Source organism: Gekko japonicus, unplaced genomic scaffold, assembly GCF_001447785.1.
Source record: "Gekko japonicus isolate JY-2015 unplaced genomic scaffold, Gekko_japonicus_V1.1 scaffold1217, whole genome shotgun sequence".
NCBI lineage: Eukaryota > Metazoa > Chordata > Lepidosauria > Squamata > Gekkonidae > Gekko > Gekko japonicus.
Window position 1 is genome coordinate 545,439 of NW_015173161.1, and position 12,583 is coordinate 558,021.

The following is a 12,583-nucleotide window of genomic DNA, read 5'->3' on the forward strand; positions in this document are numbered from 1 at the left end:
CCGCGGCAAGCGGTGATGAGATGCCGCTGCCGGCCTTCCACTGATTCCCTCCAGCCCTGGCTAGTTGGGCGGGGGGGAGTCGGGCGGCGGCGAGCGGCTTATCAGCAGCGCCACTCTTCAAGTGCTCCCCGGTCCCACTCACCCACCAGGTGGTTGTCAGCAGTAGTCTGACGTCTGAGGGGACCGGCTGTAGAGGCAGGGCTACAGCCTTTGGGTTCTGAGGTGGGACTTAGGCGACATGGCCAATGGAAGCTGGGGAACCTTCTGACGGACAGCTCGACCCTCCAAACACTGTTGGTGCGCATTTTCTCTCCGCTGCGTGACGCAGCCTTTGTGTTCTGAAGTGGGACTTAGGCGACACAGCCAATGGAAGCTGGGAAAGCTTCTGACGGACAGTTCAACCCTCCAAACACTGTTGGTGCGCATTTTCTCTCCGCTGCGTGACGCAGCCTTTGTGTTCTGAAGTGGGACTTAGGCGACACAGCCAATGGAAGCTGGGAAAGCTTCTGACGGACAGTTCAACCCTCCAAACACTGTTGGTGCGCATTTTCTCTCCGCTGCGTGACGCTGCGTCTTACTCAATTATATATATGGGAGAGATAAGCAAGGTGACAATATACATCCTTGTTGTACTCCTTTTCCTATGCGAAACCAATCAGTTCCATATCCGGTTCTAACTGTCGCTTCTTGACCCTTATACAGGTTTCTCAAGAGGTTGATCTTTAGGGTTCATTAATTCCTATCTGAATATTTTGGTGAATAGAGCCCTGATATTGTAACAGTGGTGATTTTAAAGGACATTCTGCTGAGATGGAGGAAGAAGAGTTATTTGCAAAAATTGCAGTTTCAGAGTACATGCCTCAGGCTTTCTGCATTCTCATCAGCAATTTCTTTATTTTCTTATCTTTGGAACTCACCTTGTTAGATGTGAAGGAAAAGGAATGGGTGGGATTTAGCTCAGTGGTTATTTGGTTCTAATGCACTCCATTGGTGAGATTTGCTTAGTAATTTGTTCATAAATCCTACATCTCTAGAACATTTCATTCTAGTCGGTACTAGAATTTTTGCTGGCAGCCTTCTGAAAGAGGTTTAGGGGACTCCATCACTCTCGTTTGCTAGAGATCGTTTTTAAGGTGACATTTAACACATTGGCTGCTTTATATGTTATGCTCTTCCTACACAGTAAACACTTATTTTAGGACGTAGTTGACCAGCGTTAGGATTCAGTGACATAATAACCAAAATATAAGATATACTAAATGTGCACATCTATTTATGGAGCATTTTATGTATTGTTCTCTGCCCTTTTCTTAATACTGACTTCCTGGCTAGCTTGGGTGGAGGCTGTTTCATTGAATTATACAAGATATTTAAATCCATTTTCCCAGTGACTTGAAAACTGTTGCTAGACACTGGAAACTAAAAGCTGGTGCTGGAGAACACCTTTGCTGCTCCGCAGTCCGACCTCCATCGTGCTGTCCCTCTTCCAGGTTTTTGCTGTGCCCTCCTGTCCTCATAATCCTCTTGAAAGCTAACAAAATATTTGTGTTGGGGCTGTTTATCCAAGTCTTTAAGCACCCCACTGCTGTTAACTTCATGCCAAATCTGTTAGTAAACACAGGAAACGCTGCCAGCCTCAGTGTAGGCCGATGTTTCTCAAACTTAACTGGTTTCAAGGAACCTTCCCCTCATTAACTTTTCTGCAAAGACACTCTTGTACAGCGAAGTAGTAATAATTATTGCTAATCATAGCCATGCTGTGGGGATCCTACCACTATCCTACGACACCACCAGGCCAAGACTGAAGCCCTCTTCCATCCTAGAGAGGCTTTCTCCAAGGGAAGAGACAAGCAAGTTGGAGGAAGGCTTCCTGAACTGGAGGGTCTAAGGCTTGACTACATGCTAATGCCACATTGGGGGCCCTTCACACTGCAGAGGATTTGGGGCAGTGTTATTGGATGCACAGTTAGTACATTTAGGCCTACTGAGCCTCCAAATGGATTGAGAATGCACTTTAGTGCATACTCAGTATTGCCTTGCAGCTGCGCATTTTTAGATCTGATTGGTAATGGTGGGCAAGATACGTTTTAGGAAACCTCGTCCGCCTCTGCTGGTCTTTGCATTGGAGGACCTATGATAAGCTCCCCTGGAACACAGGTTTTAAAGCACTGCTATAGACTTTGGAAGGAATTCCTCCTCAGTTAACGATGTCTATGAAAACGGCTCCAAATCCACCTTTTCCGATTAATTTCTTTTTACCATAATGCAAAAAGAAAAGTACAATATTTTCCACTTCTTCTTTTTTTAAGAACTCGGCTGTTCAGGCTTTGATTTAGGGCATGCTGAAAGAACGCACAGTCAGAGACAAGGTGGAAATGAGGAATGTCAGAACTCAGAGGACTACATTGTATAGCCTGAAGGGCAGCTGGCAACAGACAGGAATGAGGCAGGTAAAGGTCTTAAGAGAGCTTAAGGCAAGACGTCCCAAGGGTGAGCACACAACGACGACTAAAGTCCTCGAGCCATTTTCTTGGTCAAGCCACTGTCACGCTTTCTGGTGAAGTCAGAGGGCCGACCACAGTTTCAGGCCAAAGATGTCCTAGAGGAGGTTTCATATTCTCTCAGGGAAAAAAAACAAAACCCTGGCTGTTGTATCCGTTGCCAACTGCTTGAGTTCAAACCAAGCCATAAAAAGGCCATAGAGGAAAAGGCCCCATCACCCCAACCCACCCATGTGTAATTAAACTAAATAGCTGAAACGAGACGGCTGCTGGCACTTTCGATGCCCTGAGGAGTTTTCTGTTTTTGAGGCTCAACTGCGGTACTGCGTAGGACGCGCAAGACGGTGAAGCTGGCCAACCGGATGGGCACGCTCTCCGCTAATTGGGCTCAGTCTGCCCCCATGTCCGGCCACCGGATGACAGACGTAACGGCCCCCGTAGAAAGTGCCATGACCAAATGAACCACTGACCTTAGCTGAAGAACCACATATAACCTAGGCGAGTTATAACTCAAATCAAAAAGAGTATTTTTCTTCATTTCCCCCCCTCCACCAGCCATCATTCTAGAATCTGTCATTCTATCACACCTATCAACAGGGCCAGTTTGGACATTCTTGCACTTGCCTGGACCGTGGGGGTGGGGGAGTTCCTTGACATGATATACCATACCCCTTCTGACTTCTAAAGCAGCCCTTTCCTGGCTTCTCTCTGCCCCCCAACAAAACGCCTACTGAAAGCTTTGGTGACAATCAATACAGTCACCTCCCCCCCCACACACACACACACATATACACACCAAAGTTCCAAAGTTTATAAGAACTGAGTGGGAACGACGAAATTTGAAGCTTTGCAGTTATGGGATGAACTGCTGTAAGAGGGCATCTCAGAACGAGGTGGCCACCATTTTTCTTAGTACAGAAGGAGGGAGGAGATGGTGTTGCCAGGGAGGTGTTGCCAGCTGCCACAATTTCAGTTGTGTGGTGTGGGCCAATTGTGTATGATGCTTTTTGTAAAACGCCAACCTGCTTGCAAGCAGGCAGTTTGCCATATTTCAAAGCATATTGCCCTTTGGGGTATAAGAGACAATACACATTTTGGAAGATCCAAGGAGTGAGGAGCTGTGGTCATTACAACAGACGCCTGGATGTAGATAGGCCTTGCATTTCATGCAGTGAAATACACAAGTAGGTGAGGGTCACATAGGAAGTTCTGCACATGGCTGCAGGTGCTCTTTTCCTCTTACAGTGGTGGCCGATGGTTTTAGCACACGTGTTGCCAGTAATGTCCAAAACTGAAAGAGCACCACTGTATCTCCCCCACCCCCGAAGGGGAGTCATTGTCTTGGGTGTTTTTTGTCCCCAGCCTATTGACCAAGGAGGAAGCACCAATGCAGGAAAGGCAGGCTGGAGGACGTGCTGTTTTTCTCTGGAGAAGATTACCACAAATTCCTCCTGCTCCCCAGATGCAACTTTTAATCAGTATGCTTAGTCAAATGGAGGACTTCTTCATTGACTAAATGCTGCATGTCATTGAATAGAAATTGCCAAATGGTTCAATACACACACATACACACACCACTTTTCTCTACCCTAAGACATATCAAAGCAGCTTACAATCGCCTTCCCTTCCTCTCCCCACAACAGGCACCTTGTGAGGTAGGCAGGGTGGAGAGAGTTCTGAGAGAACTGTGATGAGCCCAAAGTCACCCAGCAGGCTTCATGTGGAGGAGGGAGGAATCAAACCTTCTGCTCTTAACCACTACGCCAGAGCTGGCTCTCTGAAAGAACTTACAAAAGCTATGGGTGCCATTTTCAAAGGGCAATCCCCATCTGTGCCATGCAGGCGGAAATGCCTGCTGAGATATATGTTCCGACCCGTCAAAACAAAGAATGCTTTTAACCTCTGTCGCTCCTTCTCTTTCTTTTAGTGTCCTTTCCCCTTTACTTACTATGCTGTCTCTCTTAGAGCACAGGCCTGTTGTCAGGGTTAAGAGGATTACTGTACAGTACAGTTTGTGAGATGCTTTATAGGTAGTAGTAGGGCTGGTAGTAGTAGTAGTATACAGACTTAATTGACCAGTTGCTCAATTAATTGGCTAAAACACATATGATTGACTGATTTAAGATTTCTTTGAATTGGTTGATAGCCTTGCCTGTTGTGAGGAGTATTTAAGAGCTCTGAGAGACAATAAAATAAAGAGGACATTTACAGCCCTATAATTCTAGATAATGGCCAGGATCCAAAGACCCATAAAAGTCATTCTGTGAGCCCGAGGAGGCTTTAGACCTGTTTTTCTTGAACAGCAGCCTACTCTCTGGTGCATGACAAACTTTACACACACACAATTGGATCAGTAGTACAGTGTAGAAAGTGTGCCTTTCCACTTACCTACAGGAGACCGGAAGGTACCAGGATTTTGATATTCCACACAAACGTCCACAAGAAATGCATGTCAAAACAATCTAGGATTTTTAAGAGAAGACAAGTAAGTACTTTTACAGCCAAACTATTGTATTAGACAAAGTGAATTTCTCCCTATGTTTGGTGTAGCTTGATTGTACATGCTACTGGACCCTTCTCTGTGCCAAGAAGCATTTAAATGCAATTCACATGTCCAAGACAAGATTTTACTGATCTTCATAAGAAGTTGCTGCAAGCAGTTTGCGTTTGGGTGGAGGCTGCTTATATAGAGAATTTAGGGTAAAGGTGTTGCTTTGAGGAGGGATCGGTGTTACTTGATGTATATCTACAGCCCAGTAATAGCTCAGCTCATCTGTTGATTTGGAAACATATGATTATTACAGACAGTAAAAATTATTGTAGGGAATTTATTAGCATTTATTTATTAAAACATTTATACCCCACCTTTCCTTGTGGTTCAAAGCGGAATGGGGATAGAGCCCCTGTGTCCATTTCTGGCAGCTGTATCATGGAAAGAACCAACCTCACAGCAAATTTCCAGGTTGGACTATTCAGTATTCAGTGGTTATCCCGCAGACAGTGAGGCCATTTTCTAAGGAAATATTTGCTTGACCTACCTGGGTAGCTATGCATGTATCATCCACTACTTCTGCAACAGCAGGCTGTCAAGATAGCAGAATATTGTCAGCAAATGCTAGGACATGGTCCCTGATGAATGGGAGGCTGGCAGTCTGGGTGTTATCTTTTTAGCACACAAATGCTAAAGTTGTTTCCATTGAAACAGGATATAATATAGATCTCTTAGTCAAGAACCGTCAGTGCATCTGCAAAACCAGTAAAAGGTAATATTGAAAGGGAAAGGTGCCAACACAGAGCTCTGTCTGGTACCATTCTTGTATAAAACTTGTCCATTATTTGCCATGCGACCATATGAATTGTAATGCCATTGTGGAAAAAGAGGAACTTAGTTCCTATAGAATTCAAGGGACCCATTCTAGTTGATGTGTGCAAGACTGATGGCCAAATGTTCCCCCCCCCCTCAGGGTTTGTGCAGGGATTATACAGAATCTTCAAAGATGGTTAGCCTGGACACTCTTCCCTCACAGAATAAACTATCAATATGGCAAAAGAAAAGAAAAGATGGTTAGCTTTCTTTACAATATTAATTCATCCTAACAGAGCGTGCTGAGCAAGATATACATAGAGTAAAATATTTGAAATCATTTGGCATCAAAGCATGAAAAGGCAGTGTGACGCCCCTTTCCCCCTCACACACAGTACCTACTACCCCATACAACATATCTCTCTCTCTCTCTCTCTCTCTCGGGTTCAAGGTACACAGAGGTGAAGAGTCACATTCACCCTTCTCATCCCTTTTTTAAAAATAGAGAGCGCTGTGACCATTTCACACCTCAGGTCCTCTCTCTCACTTACAGAGACATCAGCAGACAGGGTAGCATAGCCCCATTTAATAACAGACCCCCACTCACAAGAGTTATTGGGGCTCAAACACTATTCCATTCACACACTGCCACCATTTATTCACATCTTATATCGAGAAATTGAGAAATTATAATGTATGCACGTTTCTTTCCCTTAGACACGCAGCTCATAGGGTTAAACAAAACAAGATGCTTTATTTGTGGTATTAACACTGAAGAAAGCAAGGTAGAAGTTACGTTTCTCTTCCACTGAACTTTTGGATTGTGACTCATTGGTTACAAATTGGCTATTTCTGCGCAGTTTGACTCAGTCAGGTCCTTTCCACACTAGACTTTAAATCCTGATTCAGCCCTGTCCCCGAACTATCATTCTACACTACACTCGAGTTCACCCCTGTAATTATCTAGGGGTAATTTTTGTTTCCACATTAAATTAAGGTCACTCGGGTTTCGCCCCACACTTGTCCTGGGATAAACGGATGCTGTTATAACCAGGGATAAATGCAAGGTATTGTGTCGCGAGTTGAACTCTGATAAAACTAGGGTTGAGATCCAAGTGTGGAAAGGACCTCAGACATCCTCCTTTTCCTTCCCAACTCCCAAGCTGCCAACTCCCATCTACTGTTCTTAGCTGCTGCCTTCCAATTGACTGTACCCAACATTCTGTCAGTTCTCATTGGTCACTCTGGGGAAAGGTGGAACTTGCCTTATCCATCACAGGTAGAATGAGTAACCAAGAACTACTAGAGGATTAAGGAGAAACTGGCTGGCCTGAGTAATGTGTGGCTTGCCTTCTGTATATATTTTTCTAACACCAGACATCTTCATGATCTTTGGATGGTGGTAACTTCTTATTACCCAGCTCAAACTGAGCATTGTTGTTGAGGCAAATCCACCCTGATAGTGTTTGGTTTGTATTTTAAGAGAAATATGGTTTTAACTATTTGATTATATTCAGGGGTTGTTTGGGGCCAGAGCGCACCGGAGCAGTGCTCCAGCAGCCCAGGAGCAGGCACAAATGGTGGTGGTGGCAAGCCCCACCCCCAGCTCCCCACGCCGAAGTGCTGCAGCCCGTGGGAGGCCTGGAGAGCCCCGCAGCTGGCTTCTCCGGGCCCTTGCAAAAGCGCTGTGGCCTGGGGGAGACCTGGAGAGCCCCACTGCCAGCTTCCCCGACCCACGCTGAAGCGGTAAGTAAGGAATCTGCAGGGGTGGGGGTGGTGGGGGCTTCATGGGGGGTGGGAAAGCCTCCCTCCTCCATCTCTTTGCCATCTTTCCCTCCTTTCCTTCTCTACTCCTTTCCTTTTCCTCCTTTTCTTTCTCTCTTTTCCTTCTCTTTCTTTCTTCCTTCCCTCCTCTCTTTTCCTCCTTCTTTCCTTCTCTCTTTATTTCATTCCCTCCTTTCCTTCTCTCCTTTTCCTCTTTCCTTCCTTCTTCCCTTCTCTCTTTCTTTCTTTCCCACCTTCTTCTCTTCTTTTTCCCCCTCCTTTCTTTGTTTCATTCTTTCCTTCTCTTTCTTTCTCTCTTTCCTTCTCTCTACTCTCTCTACTCTCTCTCTTTCCTTCCCTCTTTCCTCCTTCTGTGGCCCAGCTCTAGTGAGAAGGGGTTTAAACTTTAAACCCCTTCTCTCTTTGCTCCCCCCCAGGCCAGCTGGGGAAGGGAAGGAGAGGCTTTTGAATATGCCTCCCCCCCCTTTTGCTTCCCCTTCTGGCATCACTTCCGGTGATGTCAGGGGGCATGGCATATGCTAATAGCCTAGTAGCTCATTAGCATTTAAACTTTAAACCCCTTCTCTCTTCGCTTCCCCCCCCCCCGCAGGCTAGCTGGGGAAGGGAAGGGGAGGCTTTTGAAGATGCCTTCCCCCCCCTTTTTGCTTCCACTTCTGGCATCACTTTCGGTGATGTCAGGGGGCATGGCATATGCTAATAGCCTAGTAGCTCATTAGCATACCATATGCTAATGAGGTCCTGCAGCTCTTTTTCTACGAAATGACCCCTGATTATATTGTTATTTTGTGATGAGTAACCCACCCTGAGCCCAGGGTGGTGGTGGGATAAAAAGAATAAATAAATAATCTCCTCAATGACATTTTTTGTTGTTGTTCAGTCGCACAATTGAGTCCAACTCTTTGCGACCACATCACGTCAAGCCCTCCTGAATTCAGCCATCCTCTGTAGTTTGCTCAATTTCATGTTCGTTGCATCAGTAACACTGTCTAACCATCTCATCCTTTGCTGTCCCCTTCTTCTGTTACCTTCAATCTTTCCCAGCATCAGGGTCTACTTTAGTGAATGGTGGCCAAAGTATTTGAGCTTCAGCTTCAGTATCTGTCCTTCCAGGGAACAGTCAGGTTTGATTTCCTTTAGGACTGACTGATTTGATCTCCTTGCAGTATCACAGAAGGATTGGGCCATAACAGTTCCATCAATAACAGGTATCGTCTTGTGAAGGGCTATGCCTACATCACAGGCAGTGACAGCAATGTATGGATGTGGAGTTTTTTTCATTATTTGTTCTAGTCTTTCTCAGTTGTAACTTTGCCACGTTAATAATAGTTTTAAGGTAGACACATTTATATCCCACTTATTCAATTATAAAGCATAGGATTTGTAATGTATTCAGATGCTGCCCTGAATGCATGGGGGATGAAGTGTGAATCATCCCATGGAGAAGCTATGTTAAGCTTCAGGCTTCGGCAGGGATTCGCTCCGAAAGTATTGTGTCCAATCACATTTGAACTGTCTGTGGTGGGAACGTTTGTGATTGGGCTGTTATGCGAACAACCTGATAGGTTGGTACTTGTACAGTAGGTGTGGCTACATTAGCCCGGAATGTTTAAATACCGAGCAGCTGAAATAGACAAGCTGTTCGGGCTATGAGGAGTTGTACCGTGTTAGAGAAGTCGATTATCGAGCTGAATAAACCTGAGTTTTGCTGAAATCACTCTCTGACTATTTTGTTAAGTACCGACTTAACAGTCTGTTGTACATGTGTGTGGGAAAGTGTGTGTATTTGAGAGTGATGAGCACAGACAGAATTAAGAGCGGGTGCTTAGGTACTATCCTGTACAGAACACAATAGGCATGGAAGACAAAACGAGCCCCTACCCTTCTTCAGAATCACACACAGTCTTCTTTCTGGGTTGGATCCAAATGCAGGGAACCCTCCTGAACAATAAATGTGGCAAAAGGGGGTGTAGCAAGAAGGGGGAACGGAACGAAATAACTCCTGCTCATGCTCATATTGTTCAACTTTCAACAGCAGAGGAGTGGCAAGGAACTGCTGGGGAAGGAGAAAGAAGGGGAGGGCTTTGTTCTGTGAATTCTTTTCATATACAGGGTTTTGGATCTAGCCAATGTATTTCATGTTATGACCTCATACATATTGTTGTTTGTAATACTTTGTATAGTCTTGGATTATTGTTTGAATTCTGCTCCTTCTTCCAAGGTCAAGATACAATAGATCGAGCAGCCTGATTAACCTGATCTTGTCGGAGCTTGAAAGCTCAACAGGATTGGCCACGGTTAGTACTTGAATAGGAGACCAGACCACCAGGAAAGACGGGGGTTGCTATGCAGAGGAAGGCAATGGCAAACCACCGCAGCTCATCTCTTGCCTTGAAAACCCCATGGTCCTGGGATCACCATGAGTTGGTTGTGTTTTGACGGTACATAATTATTGCCCTGATCTGGATAGCCCAGGCTAGCTCAGTCTCATTAGATCTTGGAAGCTAAGCAGGGTCGTACTTGGGTAGTACTTGGATGGGAAACCACCAAGGAAGTCCAGGGTTACTAAGCAGAGGCAGGCAAAGGCAAACTGCCTCTGTTTGTTTCTTGCCTTGAAAAGGCTATGGGGTCGCCATGAGTTGGCTGTGACTTAAAGGCACCTTTTAGTTTATTAATTTCTTACAACGATACTGTGAGACAGTGAAAGGGGGGTCACCCAAGAAGGTGTCATGGCTAAAATTAATTTAAACGTGATCTTCCTGGTGCAGAGTCAACCATTGTGCCATATTGTCTCTCCCCAGTAAAGCCACTGATGAGTTTCCAAGGCCATCTTTCAGTTCATCTTCTATTTTATTTCATGTTGACCAAACTCCTAAGTACCTTCTATATCACTGTGCATTATACTGATAGGGGGCACCAATGCTTAATAGGAAGAATCAGATAACTTACTGACTGTTTGTTCAGCTTAATGCCTGTAAGGACAGGGCAGGAAGAGAGGGCAAGAAAAGACAAGATTGTTTATTGTCGATTCAAGTTGGCAGCAGGATCAAGCGGTTTCCAAACTGCTATTGGAAAATGTTAGGATATCTGTTGTGTGGAATATTGTGGCCATCTGGAGCAGAGACAGAGAACTTCAACCATGCGAGGGAGTCTCAGGTGTTTCCCCTTCTTCTTTCAAATCCCAAATCATTCCACTTGCCAGGGAAAGGTTGCCAGTTGTTTTGGGTGTGGAGATGAGGAGAGTAACCTCAGGCTTTCAGATAAGAAAAAAATGCTTATCAACCTGTAAAGCCACTTTCATTTTAAGGTGAAGCAATCTGTGAGCTGCGGTGGCTCAAGTGGTTAAGACGCTGAACTGCAGGCTGGAAGGTCAGCAGTTCAAGACCCGGGTGCCGCAAGACGGGGTGAGCTCCCGTCTCTAGTTCCAGCTCCTGCCAACCTAGCAGTTCGAAAGCAAGAAATTGCAAGTAGATAAATAGGTACCACTTTCTAGGAAATATTTGTGTAAAAAAATCCACTATGTTTTGTGAATGTTGGGTGTACAGCCTGTGAATGCTCAGGGGTTAATCTCAAACTGCTATTACAGGTAGCCCAGTCAAAAAGAAACCCAGTTTTCTACACACACACACACATTCCTTTTGAATTCCAAGCTTCAGCGTTTGGATCAGTAAAGCTATTTGTATTGTAATGTAGGCCACATGAGGACCCTAACCTTGACAGCACATAAGCAATAAGGACCTCCTAAGGCTTAGAAATTACTAGAAGGGTCTTGTCTTTTTCCCCAATCTAGTGAATTTACTGGGGAGACGTTTTGGGGGGTTGTGAAAAGAAAGAATGCTCCTTGAGGAGAAAGGCAGGTATTCTTGGAGTGGGGCAAATATCCTTTGGCCCTGGTCACACGAGCCGGAAAATGCGGGGGGGAAGCATGGCTGTTTGCCTCGGAACAAAGTAACGTGCGGCAGCCCGATCAGACTGTTGACAGGTATGTGTGATCATGCCAATCTAATTGACAGGTGTCTGACAGTCTGAAGAGCCAGAGCAAACCGGTTCTGACTGGAGCTAAGCTGAGCTATCTCACTGTGACTCAGCAGTAAGCTGATTGACTGGTCAAGTGTATATAAGTGTATGTAGTCTGTACATTGTATCCCTTCTATTTGTATGAGCGTATGGCGGAGCACTTTGACGGAGAGAGCTGTATATATTGGAAATAAATCACTGTACATAGTTAACCACAAGAACTGTGTGAGTATGGTTTACTGCAGTGGGATCTTAGCAGGGTACAATTTGGATCTTTGGCTGAAAGCTGACCCGGTGACACAGACTGCGCGACGCAGACATCCTGTCAAGGTCCCGTGGTTAGGCCGTTAGGTGCCGATCACACAGCTAGTCTGGGAATTTATGGATACATCTAAATTTTACTCTGTTTTTTTTTTTTTTAATTGGAGACACAGTAGGGTTGCCTGCCTCTGTGTAGCGACCCCCTGATATTCCTTGGTGATCTCCCATCCAAATTCCAACCAGGGCTGACCCTGCTTAGCTTCCAAGATCTGATGAGATTGGGGTAGTCTGGACCAGGCCCGTAGCTACAGTGGGACATCTCGAGGCTAGGCCCCCTGACTTACTGGCAAGGGCCCCACAACTTCCCATCCAGCCCAGGGCCCCCCGAGCCACGGGTTAGCCACGGGTGCACTACGCTTCCCAGATGTTGCGGTGTGATTGCGCCCGGAAAATCCACCTATCATCCGTGTCTTCAGCGTGGCAACTTCTCCGTGTGAACGGGGCCTCTGAAGAACAGCCATGTTTAAGACACAACAGAGAGGCATGCTAAAGACACTGTGGGGACTCGGGAAGAGACACTCACGGGAACATGGTCTGAAGAGAGGTGACCAATCAGATGGAGAAAGAAGGTAAACGGAGATTAACAGAATCTGAACGAAAAACCTGGAACCATTAAGATACTTCTGCCTGTCCCTATCACAACAGATAAAAATTTTAA